Source organism: Dromaius novaehollandiae, chromosome 5 (genome assembly GCF_036370855.1).
Source record: "Dromaius novaehollandiae isolate bDroNov1 chromosome 5, bDroNov1.hap1, whole genome shotgun sequence".
Classification (NCBI taxonomy): Eukaryota; Metazoa; Chordata; class Aves; order Casuariiformes; family Dromaiidae; genus Dromaius; species Dromaius novaehollandiae.
The window spans coordinates 46614561-46633673 of record NC_088102.1 but is presented as its reverse complement, the minus strand read 5'-3'; the positions used below and the strand labels follow the sequence as shown (position 1 = coordinate 46633673).

Here is a 19113-nt window from a genome sequence, read left to right as displayed (position 1 = left end):
ACTTGATTTCTTCAGATCAGAACTTGGTACCTCTCTGATAGATAGCTTTTTAGTTAAACATAAGTAATTTGGCTCAAGACAGGGTAACTGCTTGGGATACACAGAAGTGCACGTGCCTATGGACTGCTAAGTCATGTGACAGATGCCTAGAGACAAACTGCTGAATTTTTAAGTGCTTGTGAGCATAGACCTCCCTCACTCCCCAGTCCTTGGGGCTAGCCATAAAGACCATTTCATACTGAAAAGCAGTTTTGATTATACATTAAAAACACACCAGCTCAACTTCTCGAATGCCTGTATTTTAAAAGGCACGATTTGTATGTGCCTCATCTAGTCTAAAAGATATTAGGTCTGGCCTTGGGCAGATGATCAGACCTTGGGGTTTCAGGTGAGGGTTTGAGTGCTTGCTCCTGCTGCTGCCCCTGCCACCCCAGGCAAGCTGTCATGGGACCGTGCCAAGACCAGACCGGGAAACTGACCCAGGTAAAAGGCGCTCAGGTTAGCATCCGAAACGGGCTCAGCAGACAGTGGCACAACCACCAGGGCCTGAAGGAGAGAAAGAGGGGGACGAGGTTGTACCAGCCAGCCTGGGTGCAGACGGCTGCCTGGGACCTCACCCTTGGGTTTCTTGCTTTCCTACTGAGCAATATTCATCTGCTTCCTTGGGGGCTGGTTCCTCAGGCTTAATTCGGTGGCATCCATATAATTCCTTGAGAGCACTGGGTTGCAGAAGCATTTGTATACTTTTACCATTAACAGCAAAAGACTCATATAACAAAACCAGGAAAAACACATAGCTTTGCTGGGTAAAGGTCATCACCACTTCTGTTGTACAGCAGAAGTAAACAGATGTTGCAGTTCTCCAGAGTTATGCTCTCTTCAAAGAACTTTTCCTCCGTGAGTCTTTCTGGGCCTGTCCCACCCTGCTATAGCCATTGGTAACAATGAGCTTCTGGCTGACTTTCCTTCTCAGTCAAGCAATTTCCTTTTTTTTTTTTTTTTTTTTTCACTTTTGTGGGACATCTCCATGTTTGCAAAGGGAAAATGCTATATTACGATTCATCATCCAGCAACCCATCAGTGTGGAAGAGGAAAAAGTCAGTACTTTTGGCATGGCTTCTTACTGGTGCTTCTTACAGTAAAAGCTGGTTAACAAACTTAACAGCTAGCTAATTTCAAGAGTATCAGCATGATGGTCCTGCAGATTTTAATCCTTTCCATATGCAGCAAAGGTGTTGTCTGGGTAATGGCAGTATAATTTTCCTTTCCGCTTGCAACCTAGTGACCTTTCCTGGAGGAAGAGGGCAGTGCGGCCCCTAGGAACACTGCCTCAGAGGTGTTCATGGATGAAGTGCCGAAAGGGGCACTAGGAGGTTTTGAGCACAGCTAATATTCTCCACCTTCACTCCTGTCATATAAATGCCAACAGGATGGTTACAGCTTTCAGGAACTGTTAATCTAGAGGGATTTGAACATGTAAACAAGCAATGAAAAATCTCTTTGTCATGACCTCACCTCGAGTTATTTTCATTCTGCCAACTGATGTTAAACAGAGGAAGAACATCCTTATCACTCAGGTACTGGCAATGCCACCCTGGGATCAGCAATTAACCTTATCTCTGGATCCTTCCTCGTTTCAGCCTGTGGGACTTTTCCTGATGATTTGGGGAACAGCAAGTCAAGCCGCCACGGTGCTGGCACCTGGAGGATGGGATGCTCTAGCTTTTGGATGGGACATAGCAGCACTAAGAGGTTAGAGCAGGAAAGCAGCACTCCATGAGCATGCCGTCAGCGTGTAACACCCGGCCCGGGGTGCCGACACGAGCTTCTCAGTGCTGGTGCTGTGCCCTGTGGTTATGTAGGGTTTTGAATGAAACTGGCTACTGAATCATGTGGAAAATCACCCATGTGAAACAGATTCTCATACACACACAATTGCGGATTTCAGTGGAAGTATTGTGAGCAAAAGAGAGGCAGGGAAAGTAAGCATGAGTGACTGTTTTGGCTGCAGTTGTCTTAAATGAGCATACTCAGTAGTGCAGACTGCTGTGCACGTTCACCGATAGAAGGACTCTGCTGCTTTTCGGCCTGTCCTTTGGTGCTCCTATTGGAGACAGTGATGTAGCCAGTGGGTACCAGGAATCAAGTGGAAGGCACCGCTAACCAGCCCAACAGCTAGCACATGTCCTGACTTCCACACCTTCCCGGTCTTGTGCTTGAGCCACCAAGTGTTTTCAGTGAACCACAAGCTCATTGCGCAAAATGCAGTCCAGCTGATTGCTCTTCAAGGGTCAGACTTTCCAGCTGATAGAGGTACCTGCCAGCTCTTCATTTCTTAAACTCTGAAGACCATCTAAACATAACTGCTGACAAGCTGGATTCTGTTTTATTCACTTTTGTGCAAATTATTTTTTATATCATTGGCTAAAGGCTTGGTGTCGGTAAAAGAACCCTTTTGTCTCTCTAGGAGACTATCCAATATTTCATGGAGCAACAGATCTGACATCTAATACTGGAAAATCCACACCTAATTACCTCATTCCTATACTGATGTTGCTGTTCATAAAGTTTTTTTTCTGAGAGCACAGCAGACCCAGCAGAATTGCCATCGGTAGTGGAGTAGGGTCAGAATCCCGCAGACTTTGGCAAGGAAAAGGTGCTGAAGTGTTCATAAAAATAACTAATCCTATGTCTTGTTAATAAGCAAGGGTGGAGTTAGATGAATAAGGGGGTAACTTTCTAAGCGAAGAAAGAAAGGTTTTTGCAAAGATAGTACCAGTTTGCGCTTTGTTCCTTCTATAACTAAATTCTAGGGAGAAAAGATGCAAAACCTTCATCACAGATTTTATTGCCCGACTATTGAACATATAGAAACAACAGGCATGCATTAAGACAAAGGAATCCCCACCCTCAACAAATCAGCATGCACTTGTTTGCAAGGAGACATAATATCTTTTATTTATATTGCCCTTACATATTCAATTTTCTTTATAAATAAAAGCTCTATGCTTCCCTTTGAACCTGCTCTTACAGCCTTAGCCTACAACAGCTACAACGAAACTATTACTTCAAATTAGCATAACATGGCATTCAGGACGCATTTGTACTACTTCCATGATTTTTATTGTTTTCCTAATTATTATTTTTTCTCTCAGTTCATTCATCAATCATATTTACAAGCCCATTGTTATACTTGCTGCTGGTTTTGTATTCTCACACATTTCAGCACATACACAGAAATTGCAGACTAGGGCAGCTCTATTAGGATCTCTAATATTTCTGGGGAGTCTGAAGGTGCTGACAGCTTATGGTATGCCTTTCCCAGGCAAGTGCAAGTGCCTCAAAGTCCATCTATCTGTGATTCCTGATAAGGGGTAAAATTACCCAGCAAGCTTGTCCTCTAAGCAGGAAAGCTCTCCTGAGAGATTAGGAATGGGTAACAAAAAGTACACCGCAGTTGGAGATCTCATGAACGATACCCATTCGAACTTCAGTATAATTATGTGTGCCACACAGGCTGCCTTGGTGAAGTGAGCTCACTCTGAACTGGAGCTGGTCACCTTTCTGCTCTTTTGCCAGATAGATTATCTTTTGTGGATTTAAGTAACATATCGGGACCTGATCCCAAAGCGCTGCCATCCCCAAGGTTCTCAGTGACGCTAGTGGAAATCCAAGCGGTTGGAGGATTGCAGAAGTAGGCCTTTATTTTGCTCAGGCTACCTCCTTTTTCATTTCACACCTTCCCGTCGTTCTCTCTGTTCCACACCTCATCCCATCGTTTTACAGCAGGCACCACAGGACAGGGAAAATTAGGAAAGAATTTTATTTCTTGGGACTGCAAAAAAGGGTATTTCCAAGGACTGCAGAAAAGGGAAGCTCTTCCAAGGATCCGAGCATGTATATTGTCACCACAGCCCCGTTCACATACAAGCCCATTGTCAACTAAAGGAACTGGAAAATTATGGCTATTTATCTATCCCTCTCTTCACCCCCCACTGTGCCTCTTTTGGCAAAGCAGCTCGGCAGTTTGCATTGTTTCAAGTTTAATGCCTGCAGATGGTTTTATTCAGAATTTGTTTTATGGGTGAGACATGCGTCCTCTGTTTATTAAATTATGCCCACTTTTTGCCATTCATCACGTTGCCCCTGATTTCTGCACCGAGCTCGGGGGTAAGGTCCGCCGTTGGGTGCGTTGCCCCTATTTTGGGGGGGGTGGGGGGTGTAATGAGGAATACGGCCGAGCGGTGAGCGGGGGCACAGCGCCGGCTGCCCACCCATGCCGAGGGCACCGCCGGCGCTGGGGCCCGGCCGCGGCCTCTCGCCGCTCGCCCCGGGGCCTCGCCGCGGTTCCCGCGGGCGGCGGCAGAGCCCCCCGCGGCGGCCGCGGCCTCTCCGGCCGCCTTCGCCCGCAGCCGCGCGGCCCCGCAGCCCCCCGCGGGGCCCGGGCAGCCCCGGGGGCGGCGCCGGCGCCGCTCGGCCGAGCCGCTCCGCGGCGCGTCGCGCCCCGCGTCCGTCCCTGCGGCGGCGCCTGCGGCCGCCGAGCCCCCGCCGGCCGCGGGGTCCGCGCCGAGCCCGCGAGCTGCAGAGCAGGAGGTGGGAGCCGCATCGCGGGCAGCCCGGGCTCGGTTGCTGTTTTTCTTTTCTTTTCTTTTTGTTTTTTTGGATTTCTGCGGTTTTTTTCTTTTCCTCCTCCTTCGCGTTTAACGCCGGAGCCAGGGACGGGGCGGATATTTGGAGGGAAGGCGGGAGCGCGGCGGCGCGGGGAGAGTCCTGGCGCCCCGGGCCGGGCCGGGCCGCGCCGGCGGCGCCTCCCTCCACCGGTTCGGGGGGTCCCCGGGCTCGGCCCCCGAACGCCCCTCTCTTCCGTTCTCCATGTCATTTCCTGTGCTAATAAGATGGTGGTCACGGCCGGGAGGGAGGGAGCCGCCGCCGCCTCCGCCGAGCCCGGCCCGGCCCCGGGACCTGTCCTCGCCTGGGACTAGCGAGCCGGGCCGGCCGGGCCGGCGGGGAGGCAGGGCGCAGCCAGCCGCGGCCCCCCGCGCGGAGCCGGCCCCCCGACGCCGAGGCGGGCCCCCCGCGCCCGCAGCGCCGAGGTGAGTCAGCCCCTTTGGTAGCCAAGGTGGCCACGAAAATGGCTGCGGAGCGCGGGGGGAGGGGAGCGGCGCGGAGCGGCGGGGGGCCCGCCCAGGGGCGGCGGGGTCGCGCCAGCCGCGCGGCGCGGCAGGGGCGCCGGCGGGCGGGGAGCGCCGGCGGCGGGCGGCGACCCCGTGGCAGGTAGGCGCGCGCGCCCCCTCCTCCCGGCCGCGGCGGACTCGGCCCCCTCCGCTCCCCGCCGCGCCCGCCCGCCCGCGCCGCGGCGGCCGCTCCGCCCTCCCTTCCTCCCGCAGCCGTGAGCGGCCGCCCGTGAGTGACGCGACAGCGGGCCAATCGGCGGCCGCGGCGGGCGGCCCGCGCGCCACATTGGAACGCGGGGGGCGGGGCGGCGCGGGGGCGGCCGCGGGGGGCTGCGCCGGGGCAGGGGCCGCCGCGGGGCCCGGTGCCGCGGTGAGGGGCGGCGCAGGGCCTTCACCTGCCGCCTGCGCTGCCGCTAGGCGCCGGAGCGGCGGAGACAGCGCTCTGCAGCGCGGGGGGCTGGTGGCGCCCCGGGAGCCGTCCCGCTGGAGGCGGCCGTGGCCGCCCGCGCTGACGGAGCCGCAGAAAGCGGCGCGGTGAAACCCGGAGGTGTGTGGACCCGGCCGGGTCGGCGTGTGTCCCCAGGGGATACTTCAGCGAGGTCTGGCTGTGCGCTTTCGCGGCACCTCGTGCTGCGGTCGCTGCAGCCTGCTCGTAGATGTAATCAAGTCTTCAAAGCACTTTGCAAATTAAACATCTCTCTGATCCCTCGGGAGAGGGTTCAGGCAGGTTCAGAGGAAACGCCGCTTGCCCAGGGCTTTGCCGGAAACCGGTGCCAGGGTGCAGTTCAGGCTTCCAGGGCGCTGGAAACAGTCTTCCCGTGCTTTGCTGCTGGATAGACAATCTACTGCAGGATGATCTGAACAATGAGGATGAGCTCAAATAACTTTTTCACACCTCGGGTTTGTTGACTCGGTGCTCAGTGCAGGGGAAAGAAGCGTGGACCGAGGTCGTATCTGGAAAGTTCAGGGTGGTTTCCAGCCTTTTTTTTTAAGTAAGCGTGTGCGAGAGGAGACAGCACTATAGTTTTGATATAACAGTGTTTTGTGCATTCCTCTTAATGGGGACGTGAGCGCTGTGTGTAAGACACCAACGAACAGCGCATTTGTCCCGGAGGTGTACGCTAAATCTAGGTTTGCTCCGAGCTAAGTCTGCGCCGAGTAAATTTCCTTGGGAGGAAGTGAAACTCGGGCTCTCTAGGGATCCTGTTACATAAAAGGAGGGAGGTCTGCACTTCCCTCGCAGAGCTGAGCGAGAGCCGCGCTCTTCGTGTTCGGTTGTCCAGCACTCATGTTAGTAAAACCTGTCTTGCCTGGGCTTAAAGTTAATACCGAAAGATCTCTTTTCCTCTTCCCTGGTTCCTTTGCGCGGTGAAATGGAAAAGTTGTTACTGCATTGCTTAGCTGAAATAGTTTATTTACTCATGTGAAAAACTTCACCTGGAGTGAGCCAAATGTGTATTTTTCTCATTGTTCCCTCTATTTTTAGTTATGAAATCTGCCTGACTTTCTTTGCAAACACTGTAGAAGAGCATGATTTTTCAAGTAGTGAGGAAACCAATTCCTTTACCGCTTGCAATATTCCGACTACATCTGTCCTGCTGTAGATCCTTGGCTCGCTGAATTCAGAAAGCTTTAATTCTGCCTATGGGCAAAACTGTTTGTTGGCTCAATGTTGCTTCCTCTTTTTCTTGTAATTAATGTCTCCCATTTACTGGAGAGGCATTAAAAAATACCAGCTTGATCGTAAGAAAATTATTCTTTAGCGCTGCAAGTGTGCACAGTGTTTTATTATAGGTGCTGCGTACTAAATAGCAAAGGAGTCCCAGCCCCAAATTTCTAGCAGTCCCATGGTCCTGGTCCTGCTATTTAGTTTTGACTAGTGGAACATGAGATTGCTGCTTGGGCTGGGCTTCATGTGCCCTAAATTTCCGTTTGTGCAGTGACAAACATTATAAGCAATGAAAGTGGAAAGGGAAGTGACTCTTTAAACTTTCTAATACATTGTGTATAAACCCCACAATAGAAATGCATCCCTGACCTGCATAGCACATTTTTGGTTTCAAGTGCGGATTATAATTGGAAAAAAAAGTATTTGTATGATGCATGTTTACTTCTTATGAGGGATGCTTCCACCAAAGGTGCCCCCTTACTCCTGTCTAGCGCAGGGCTTAACAAAGTAGGGCTCTTGGGTCGTGTGCGGTCAGCAGAGTTCAAGTGTGGCTTCTGTGTCAGGGCTGTGCATGTGACCAGCAGAAAGGCTGTGTTAGCAAAGCAAATGCTGGTTATCTGGAATCGCTCCTCAGGGAGGATTTGAAGTAGTGGCAGGAGATGCTGAAGATTGCTCTGTGTCTTGGCTAGATGCTGAGTTGTGCAATCCCACAGCACCGCTGCCTTGGAGTAGCAAGGCCAAGGAAAGCCAATGTTCCCTCCTGTCTGTGAATCATTTCAGGAGTTGCTGCTCCTTCTGGCTGTCGTGACGTTTGAGAGAGGTCTTGTGGCTCTCGGCTGTGTGCTGGTTTTGGGATAGGGCTTGCTGGGTTTGGGATAGCTGGCCCATTGCTTTTCTAGCATCTCTGTAGAGCATGCAGGAAGCACAGTGCTTTTTGGGCCGTTTTATAGGGGACTCTTTCTCATTGCGAGCCTTACTAGTTGCTGACAGCAATCACTCTTTTTTTTGACAATTTAAGGGGAAGGATTATTGTGAGGATCATATCTGTTTTTAAAAATAAGTTGATTTCAGACAAGTCATTTCTTTTGCACTTATTATTTAATGTACTAAGGCAAGGTTGGCCTTATCAGGAAGGGTGATTGTTTGTTGGTATTGCCTGCAAGAAGGCGATGGACCTGCTCAGAATGATTAGCTGCTGGGAGACAGAAGTGCAAGCACTGAAAGAGGGACTGAAGCCGGAGAGCTCCCCTGGTGCGACCGGCTGGCTGTGCGACTGGGGGGCTGCGAGCGTTGCTGTAAGTGGAAGTTGCAGTCTTGAGTCAGGAATCAGCATAAAGTATGTATATTGAGGAGAAGAACCACACACTTTGACAAGAGAGGTCTCTGCCCTGTATAAAGAGTATCATAAACACTTTATCTGTTTGATTTTTCTTTCCTTCTGTAATTTCTGTTTCATGATGGTTAATTCTCAAGTAAAGTTGTGTCATTTGTGCAGGAGAAGCCAGTGCTTTCATGTATTTCTTGATTCTTAATGTTGCTAGTAGCAGGGCCTCTCTCTTGCTGATTTGGCTATAAATGCTACTGTTTGCAGAGCTCTTAAAATACTGCCCTGACCATCACAAAATGCCAAATATTTGTGATATTTTGGAGTAACATATTTAATACTTATTGCTGATCTGGTGTTGTTGGCATGCGTTTGAAGATTTTCATGGAGAAGCTAAAAACCATCCCAAAGATAAAATCATTTTCTTTCGGTTGACATACTGCAGATTAAACTAAGGAGCCTCCAAAATGAAAAAATAAGGTGCTAAAACTTGATCTGAAGATACAGGGCCAGGTAGCTGTAAGGTGTAATGGCACTTGTTCCCCGTGGCTTGAGCACAGAGGGGAACATGTGATGCTTACTTAGCATTGGGAATGTGTGTATCCAAGACCTATGTACTGCTGGTTTTCCTAAGAAAGCCAAAGCAAGCAAAAAAATGCTTTTATTCCTGAGATTGGATTGTGGCTTTCTGGCATCTGAAGAATTTGCTAGTCAATTGGATTCTTTATGATAATCTTTGAGGTAGACTTGACATATTTTCATATCGCAGTGTTAAGTTGTCTTATCACAGTTCTCACCTGATCACAGGTTCTTCTAACTCCAGGGCTAGGAGCTTCTTAAGGCACAGATATATCCATTAAAGAGGGAGTCAGCACATTCAACGCTATCATTGGACAAATCACAGAATACCTGAAGGCTGGATATTTACTATCCTGGTGTCATCACTGTGCTTTACAGACTCCTGGCAAGAGATAGTGTGCATCTCAGTGCTTCCAATCTGATGAGAGGGAAAACAGAAGAATGAAAAGACTTAGTAATTGTCTAAGAGAATGTAACCAAGAGCTAGGAATAAAATCCTGATCTCCTTAATCTCAGAGTGCCCTGGCTGCCTTGGTTTGGGACACTAGCTTTCCTGCACTTGGTTCTCTGCCATCGTGTTTATGTCTGTGACACATTTCATCACAAGCACTTTTGTACTGTGCTTTCTGCCTGAAGCACCGTCATTCAAAGTGAATTTTCTTGGACCAAAAACTCTTGTGCAGCTGCAGGCAGTTTTGGTGTCTCCTTTTGTACTGACCTTCTCTACAGTAGTAGTGTGAAGAAGGCTTTCATTTCGCTAGCTTTGACTCTTCCATTCTTCCTGTGACCTCTTTTCTGCTACTGAAGGTTTTTTAAGTGGGGGAAAATTAAAGCATGTAAAGCAATGGTCCTTTCAAAACTAGATAGTGAAATACTGCTTTTCAAGAATCCTCTGCTAGTTAAACTTTGCCATGAAAATGGATTCCAGTGGCAGGACATACTGCCTGAATTAAAACCGGAGAGGGCAATGTGAGAAACAGGTTTTCATCACCCTGGATGGCATCTTCAGAAAGAGGGTGAGGGAAAGGTGCTTCAGAAAGGGAGCAAGGCCAAAGAACAGGGGAAAACAAAACAGTTCCTTGTCTTCACTGGAAGGTGAGAACAGCAAGGTGGATGGAGGAGCAAGTGGGGAGGAGGGGAACAGAAGCATCCCATGTTGCAGAAGTTTTTCTTTAAAGTGCCTGTTGCGTGATAGGCACTGCATTAATAATAGAAAAGATTGGGAAGATGAGAGGACTGGGGAGAAAAAGGCAGTGATGCAGGGGGACCTGTGTAAGTTTTGACTTGCCATCTGAAACTACATTTACCATGTGGATTTGTAGAGGTCTAGTTGCCGCATCACCACGTAGGCTCCTGACTTCAGCCAGAGTCAATGAAGGCGGTGCTAACCCTGGCATTTTTCCTCCCTCCATCCCAAACTCTGCACATAATTGCAAGAGCCCACATGTTTCTGCTGAGACAGTAAAGTGATTCAAAGTATTGACACTTAAACCTTTGCCATTATGCTTCCTGGTCAGTGCTTCATTTGTAAGAATGGGATAGCTCACATCCCTGAGAGCTGTTGTTCAGAGGCCTCCTCTGTGCACAACATGGGGAGGCAGCAGTCCAGCGTTTCATACTTGCAACAGTTTCTTTGCAGTCAGAAGGTAAAAACATTATACATATAATTTAAGTTTGAAGCTGAAATCTGCAGAAACTGGCAGCCTCCGGAGGGAGGTCGGTAATGCATACTGCAGAACAGCATTTGAGTGCAATCCTGAGGTCACAAACAGCCATCAATAAGGGGCCCACCAGAAGGGTATCTTAAGTGAAGGCGTCTAATTTGGACACACTCTTAACCGTTTGGGATCGGTTTGGGACACACTCTTAACAAATTGGTTTGGTCTTCTCTCTTCCTTATGCTTTGGCTTTTTAGATGGGATAGTTTCACTTCGATTGATTTGCCCAGCAAATCTGTAGTTTCTGTTAGTAGACAAACCACAGCATGTCCCACACAATACTTATTTCTAATTTCCATTTGTGCAGTGTCCCTGGCAAATATGCTTTAGGCATTTGTATGCTTAATAAGAACGTATTGGTAAATAAATTTAAGCTGGTGCAGTGTTAGCATGAAAAATGAACGTCTTCCCTTTGAAAGCCTTATAAAAGACCTAGATGCCTTGAACTGAGACTGTCAGCCTAAGGGGGAGGAAGGATTTCCAAAATTAGGAGCCTCTGCCACGGACGCCTTGCCTCATCTGCTTTCACCCTCTGTAGATACCAGGCAGATGTGCTGCAGATAGGCTGCTGCCCTCACCTCGTGGGGGCCCTCTGGGAGAGGGCCTGTGTCCCGGCCCGGCGGGTGCGGGGTGGCCGCTGCGCCTCCCCAGGCAGCGGGCACAATGACTGGGGCAACACGGGCGCCCTTGCAGGCGCTGCGAAGCGCGAGGCTCGGGCGCAGCGTGGGAGCCCGTGGCTGGCAGAGGTGGAGGGACCGTGGTTTGGAAGTGGGTGTCAGTGGCGAGGCCGAGTGGCTGTGGTTCTGCGTGTCCACGCTGGGCAGGCGCTTTGAGTGGCTTAGCAAACTACCTTGCTGGTAGTTAGGGGCTTTGTGTTGCCACTGAAAGCTTGAATGTGGGTTTGGGGGGATGATGTATGAGTGTACAGCAGTAAAAGCGCATGGGAGGTGGCGTGGAACATTACCTTATAGGATGGCTTTAGACTTACTTTAATTAACTCCTACTGAGAGCCAGAGGAGCTTCTACGTTTGGTGCTGCCATGCAGCCAGGGAGTCTATCCATGTTCACTCCCCTCCAGATCCCTGAGCCAGGTCATAAATACATGTTTGGGAATGTTAGTTCTACGCTTTTGAACGTGGGTCAAAGTGTGGCAGATATGCAGCTTTTACTGGTTCCCAGTGAACACAAAGTATAGCATATTGAAGGCCAGTGACTGGAGCTGGTATTGGTCAGGGACATCAGCTGTTTCCAGGCTGATAATCTACTTGAAATATTGTCCAGTACATTCCCTTTCGGTACAATGAAGCTTTATTTTGAAAATGTACCATATAAACTGTATCATAATATGCTGAATGGACTTAAATACAGTGCTAAAGCTGTAGGCTCAAATAGCTGAGCAGATGAGGCAGGCATAGATAGCATCATCCTTGAAAGAAGTCATTAAGTTTGGCTGGGATTATCTTTTCACTGTTAGCACATTCCTCTTTACACCTTTCACTTGGACAATCCTTGACTTCCTGGTGTCTATGTACATCTTTTTTTTCCCCAGAGCTCCTGGAGTACTTTGTGTGCTCTGCTACTTTTTTTAAATAGGAGACACTTTGCTCGGAAAGGCTAATGCAAATGTTAAATATGCAACAGTTTGCAGAGTCCAGTCTTCTCTCTTCAGAGGAAATTAGTGAAAACAATTGGAAACAGACTACAGGAAAAATCAATACTGATGACACATGTTGAGAACATACTTCTGTGAACAATAAAATATGTTCTAGAGTTGTCATGTGTACTTGCCCAAGGCATGCAGCTTTTTTTTTTGAGCTCAGATGAGGTCAATCAGCTTTTGAAGAGTGGAAGCTTTTTAATTGCTGAATTTCTGTTCCCTTTATGATTGCAAAGAAAATTTTCCAAATGTGAAGAACAAGTGAATAAATTAAGTGATGTTTGAATCATCTTGACACCTTCTATGTTCCCATTGCTAACTCTGCAAGGGGAGCCAGAATATCAATACGTGTGTGTGTGTGTAAGCACGCATGTGTTTGTAGGTATGCATTTTGAACTTGGTTAGTAGTCCTGAGACTAGAGCAGACTTCATGATTAATTTTTTGAGTCCCAATTTTTTTACTGCTCCAGAGGCTCACCCCATGTATGTTTAAATGCTCTTATGTACAGTATGTATGTAAGTTGCCTTCTAAATCACATAGTGAAAGCCTGCTTGGCAGGTGCAGCAGCACCTGAATCTCAGTGCAGAATCTTGCCAGCGAACACTGCGTTGGTATTGCAAACACAGTACCTCCAGAAAGGTGGATCTGCTTACTGTGTCTCCTAGAGGTGTTGAGAGCTAGCACCAACTAAATCAGGCTAACATATCGTACTTAGGTCTGATGGACTTAATGGTTTGGGGTTTTTTACTATGCCTTGTTCTGTAGTCAGGTGTTTGAAACGTTACCTCTGAGCTCCTTTGGGGTAGTTGGTGAGTTTTTGTAGTGTCTCTATAGTTTGCGTATGTGAAGTCCCTGTGACACCTTCCTTTTTTTTTTTTTTTTTTTTTTTTGAATGGAAATTGAATGAGTTCTTGGAGTCATTCCATGTTTGTGCTAATGAGCGTTTCAAAACGTCCCCAGTGTAAAGGATTAGGTATTTCTATGCAACCCAATACCTTTACGTATGAGACATTCTTGAGGACCAAGGGTTGAAGGAAGAGACTCCCCTGATGGAAATTTTTCTGCAGATAGCTGCATTAGGATATACAGGGTCCAAACATCCTTCTCTCTGTATGGAAGGGAATGTGCAGATCAAATGATGGTGGTGGTGAATTCAGCACACGAATATCTGATTTCTTGGCAGATCTGACACTGGGAGTATCTGGACTGCTGCCTACACCAAGGGAAAGGGGGTCGGTGTGACCCACGCTCAGCCAGTACTCATCCAAGCCGTGTAATATGAACCTCTAACCTGCAGACAGATTTACCAGCCCTGAATAATGTCTGTTGTACTGTGAGATCTTATCTCCCTAATGGCCTGCAAAAGAATACAAATGAGAAGAAGTAAATATGGCTTTTGCTTTTGCTTCCTCTGCAGTTTGTAGAACAGTCAATTTATTCTTGTTCTGCCTGGTGTGTTCTTTAACGCTTTTAAAGGGCTGAGTTAGTTTGTTGTATTTTCATGTGTTTCTGAAAGTCTGATTTACCCCCACCATCTTGTTTTCCCCCAAATGTTCTTTCCCTTTTTGCTTGGAGGAGGTGATGGCAGGAGGAGAGCCGAATCAGTAGAAAGAAGCAGCCGCTTGCTGTGTCCTGCAGCCCAAGTAGAGAGAAGCCACTATACTAATGTAGAGGAGCTGTCAGGTAACATCCTTCTGCAAAAATTAAAAGGTGGCAATTGGGCAAGTGGAACCAAAGCAGGGATTTTATATTCATGTTATATTTGTACCCATAGGTCCTAAATAAATGGGGCTCCCCCCACAGCTGAGACTTTCTGCTTTGAATTACCGGTGTTCTCTGCTGCAAAGGCTTTACAGTTTGAGGATCGCTTCCTAAAGTTTTTGGTTTGGGTGGTGGGAAATGGCATTGCTCAATAACCAAGTGCCTACTGGAAGTCAGGAGGTCTCTTGGAAGGCAGGTTCTCACCTGCCTTTATGAGAAACAGCTTAGGGTTGTGATTTGTAAATAATACCATCTGCTAAAGAAACTTTGTATCACGTGGTTGTATCAAGGATGGAATTGGGTTTTGTGGTTTTTGCTTGGTTCTTTTTAAGTAACAGAATTTAAGAGCACTTTTACAAAAGTCACCAGTGAGTACAAGAGCAGACCAGAGCTTGCATAGCAAGGAGTGCAGCAGGTCGTCGTTGAGTGTGTTGTCGGCTTTATGCAGGGCCTGATATGGAAAAAGGTAAGGGTGCTCTGGCGAATTGCACTTAACTTTCGATCATCCAGGCAGTTTGAATTTTGCATGTAGTTTGGCCATACTTTAGAGGTGTGTGTGTGTTTGAGTGTGTCCATCCTGTCAGTCCATACCTTCTAACACCAGTAAACATTCACCCATGGAAGAAAAAAAAGAGAATATTGCAGGCAGCATTTAAAAAAATGGCTGAAACTTTTAGAAAAGTGTTGAGTGAAAGGCTGTCTTGTTATAAGTTGGGTATGCTCTCCAGAGGGGCTAATTTAGACACTAAGGAAATATATGTGAGGCCGATCACTGGCTGGATGCCATTCACTGAAGGGCACCGGAGGCTGAAATGCCAGGCAGTACTGGTAGTGCTGGCACTTCAGCCCATGACGGTTGGGTTGCATGAATTATCTCTCTGCCTTCCAGCTAATTTTATCCTGTTGATTTTTCATGAATCATTTCCCATCTCTGTGGGTTAGAAATTAAAGTGGAAGTTTACTAGCCAGAATAGCCACATCTGCTATTTAGAACGCTGTGTCTGGGGTTTGCTTCCTGCCCACCCCTACGCCTTCCCTTTCCTTTCCCTTTTTACCTTAGTAGATTTTAAAATACATGAATCACTGGTGTCACTTACCATGGAAATTTTTAGATTGGCCAGCTTGCAAAAGTGCAGGAATCCTCGGGATCTGCATGGGCTTGTGTTTGAAGCGACCTGGAGATGTTCGCCCTGAGGAGCGGGGTGGCCGTTGGATGCTGCTGGTTAGTGTGATGAGTGCTATGTGGCAGGGTCCCAGCTCTGCAGCGAGGCTGGCAAAACCTGATGGGGCTTCTTGAATTTCTTGCGCGTGCCTTATAAAACATTAAAAGCACTCTGGTATCTTCCCCCTCTCCCAGCGCAACACAAGAGCAGGAGAGCTGCAGTGTTTTAGCTGGCAGCGTGTGTACCAAGTGCGTCCTGGCTCCAGCCTTTTTGTCTTCCCGTGGATGAGAATAGAAGGCCATTTGAGCAGTAACTTCACCTCTTCTCCATTTTCTATAAAAGCATCTGCATGATCAAAAACTTGCCTTTTGCTGACCCAACCATAACTCCCCTTTGTCTAGCTGTGCATGTTTGATTGCCAGCAAGGCTGCCGTCTGGGTCAGCAGCAGGGAAAAGATAAGCTGATCACTCAGAACTTGATGCTTATGGATGAAGGGGTCTGCTGGAATAGCATAGCACAGATCCTGCAGGTAGGCAAAGTTTTGCGGGCAGCTGGTCTTAGGAAGAAGCATGTTCCTTCAAAACAAAGGGAACAATAGTTTGATGAGAGGAGATCTCTAGCTTGCTGGTTTTAATTTTAATGTCTTGGTGTATCACAGAAAATCCAGATGACTGTAAGAGTGATTGTGTTGGGACAGTTCTGTAAAAGGGTGTGTGAATGGCCCAGGAAATGATAGGTTGGGTTGCATGACACAAGACCTGGGTAAATACTAAATACAGAATTAATGCTTGAAACACGATGTTACAGAAAGTGTCTTGTACTTCTCAAACAGGTCTGATTTTGTTCTTTGAGAAGTTTACAGTTGATTTAAAGAAAGCTGTGCTGATATAATATACTTAGACATTGTGAGAGGCAGTTAAATTAATGCATGAGAAGCCAATTAATAACTAATGTCAAAGAATATCAATAAAATGCAAGCAGGTTAGGAACTGAAAGTAGTGATTGATAGGGAATCATCAAATAAATAAACTGAAGTGACAGTATGAGCAGAAAGCAGGAACAAGGAACTCTAGGGTAAAGGACAATATTAGCACGAAAATAAAACAACTGTTTGTGGATTAACTTTAAGGTGAACGTAGAAAAATCTTTTTCTAACCATTAAAAGATCAAGGCTCTGGCATTGTCGCCTTAGATGAGGGGAGCAAAGAATCCAACTATTTTAAGCTAGAACTTGATCATTTTGCAGAAGAGTCTGTGCAACATGATATGTGGAGACTGTTTTCAAAGAAATAGGCTTGATGATGCGTTCCTTCAAATGAGGGGAAGAGGGATACGGTTCTGTTTGGTGCTTACTCAGTGATGCAGAAGAAAGTACGACTGACCACTGCCGAAACGTGCATAAGGAACAAGTGTGATGAATTGTAGCTATTGATAAGGATAGGATGGCTACACAGAGTAATCCAGGTTGTTTGGTAAATGGACCATTGAAATAAAATCATTTTTAGTATAGAGAAGTGGAGAGTTATAAACCTGGAAAGGAGTGGCCTCCACACGCTCTGCAAAATGAGAGGCTGTGCCCTGAGAAGCACTGTCTTGTAAGAATTTAGGGGTCAGAATGAGCAGTCAACTTAAAGGGAGCTTTCTGTGTGATGTTGTAGCTAAAGAGACTACTGGGATTTTGGAAATATAAACAGGGAGATAGTTTTATGTCAGTAGCCCTTATAGGTACTTTGGTGCCAGTGTTACATCAGTGTAGCTTTGTGGTTCCAGCATCTTAAAATATTGTTGAGAAAATTGGAACAGTTACACAGAAGGAGCACAAAAGCTGCTGGAAAGTTGAGAAGATGCTGTATGGGGACATAATCAGGGCTCTTGTTCTGGATATGCTTTTATTCAGCTCTTTTTGCTGTTGTTATCCAAACACCTTCCAGTAGTTCCTTAAGGAACAAGGCTAACATCTGTCCTTGACTATGCTGTCATTCTGTTCTTTGGGAGAAAAATACTGGTGGAATGGCATCTTGTGTTAGTACGGGGTCTTTGTGTCTGTTTGTTTTACCTTTATACATGTAGGTATATATTTACGCTGAGGAAGCCAAAGGCAAAGAAGTGCCACTCTCAGTTTGACCAAAGATGGTGAGGTTTGTTACAGCATTTAATGTTGGAAGCAATTCTTTACGTTTTCCCAAAGCAGCACCCCAACATGCCAGCTATTTCAGCCCTTCTCTTTGAGGCCCTTTAAATGAGCTTCTGCCTGGGGTCAAAAGCTAGACAGATTCAAATACAACTTGGCAATGATGGTGGTTAACAATTGAAATAAACAACTGATGAAGTGTTGGCTTCCCTTGCCTTACTTGCCTCAGACAGGGATTTGGTCCTGTTTATAGGTAAAAGGTAAGGGCATGTGATTTACAGGAGATCAATCAGGTTGACCTAATTCTCCCTCCTGCCCTTAAGCTGTGAATCCATGAGATCAATGCAGAAGCCTGAATACACCAAAAATGAGAAGTTTCCAGTTTAAGGGAATTTATTTCTAATGTATTTTAAAAACCCAAGTCACTTGCAAATTCTTTGTGCACAGTATCTGCCTTTGCTCCGTTGCATACAGGACTGTTTCAGAGGCTTAGGCTCCACGGGAGCTTTTCTTTGTCAGCATCGCTCTGTGTCTGTAAGTAGGTCCTTACTCAACACTTAGCACAGAGAAGATGTACCAAATAGTAAACTGTTTGCAGAGGCTTGTGTTGGTCCGTGACAGTTGCTTCCCATTCTTGGATCAACAAAGGGCATATGCTGTGAATTGACCATGCTACAGGAAAGTCAGCAATGTTCTCCACCTTGACTAGAAGCCACCATGGGTTCGTTAAGACATGCTTAAAATTAATTCAGTTTCGGAGGTTCTCTTCCCTCTTCCCCCTCTGAAATGCATCCATCCTGGAGTAGAACATGGCAGGTTTTAATGACATGCTTTGCTAACGAACAGGTAAGAGTGGCGGTGAGAATGAGTCTTGCATTCCTTTGAAACAACAGGAGGAGTTCCAGGTTGGCAGACTGGAATTTTCCTATCCTCAGCCCATTTGCAGTTATATTACATCAGGAATTTGGTGTCATGGCACCTGAATGCTGTTTGTCACATAAGTCACTGATCTTGAAGAAATCTGCTCAGAACCGTCAGCCTTCCCTGCTGTAAAATAGGTTTAAGTCTCCTGGGTTTTGGGGCTTGTTCCCAAAGCTTCAGAAAGCCACAGCAGAACTAGTGGTGTTTCCAGGTTTCTTTTGTAGTCCTGGTTTTCTTCAGTATTTTGGGAGCTTAAAAGTCAAGGAAATTGATTCAGACTTCTCTTTTCATGAATTTATAATTATCGTCTGTAAAGGAATAATAGGCAATAATTAAAAAAAGTCCTAGTTGTAGTCCATGCAGCTCAAATCTTACATCACCCATGCCCTGTAATTTTTGCTGATTAATTTCCCATCTGTGACTGTGCCAGCTCTTCTCTCCAGCTGTGCCAGTTACATTCAGCCCTACCCTGTAACTGTCAGGCAGGACCCCTGAGCTTGCTAGCTAGCTGTGCATCAAGCTAGAAGACAGTTTATCAGGTCTTGCCTTGCTGTCAGCCTTCCGACCCTGTTGGGATGCTGCTCTGCTGTTCTGCTGGGTGGAGGACAGCTTCACTGAGAGGAACGTCCTACTTTGGAGGGGGAAGTTCAGCCAACACTGTGGCAACTGTCAACGTGGAAGCAGTTTTCCCACCAGAGCATGGGGTTAGTCTCTGTCTATGGACAGTGGCCATCCTCTGAACAGATTGGTTCTAACTCTTATTTGGTGGAATCTCTTGATGTTTGCACTGGCTGCGACCATGAGCTGTGTAGCCTGAAGAAGTACTTCATGAAGTGACTTAAAATGGTTGGCAGAGCTGAGTATCTTGGTAAATGAATTTACTTCGGGGAAAGCAGTCACCCTGGGTCTTTCATAGCTGTTTGGGGGAAGCTCGGAGCCTTCAATGCTGTGCTTTATTTCACTTTCTCAGCTTGTCAGTGGCTGAATGTTCTGGATTACTATTTCTGGTAATAG

The 19113-nt window shown here is 47.0% G+C and overlaps 1 protein-coding gene across 4 annotated transcripts in view; it reads left to right on the top strand.

Annotated features, from left to right (window-relative positions):
- Positions 1–4465: 4465 nt before the first annotated feature.
- Positions 4466–19113, top strand: part of LOC112979242 (zinc finger protein 862) — a 52464-nt gene continuing 37816 nt past the window's right edge. The window contains exon 1 of one of the 4 annotated variants that reach the window (XM_064512739.1): positions 4466–4593. The gene's annotated coding sequence lies outside the window, so the exon portion shown is untranslated. Of the gene's footprint in view, positions 4594–4684; positions 5094–5496; positions 5722–19113 lie in introns of those variants that run through there. The other 3 variants (XM_064512738.1, XM_064512740.1, XM_026093245.2) reach the window with 3 other exon arrangements.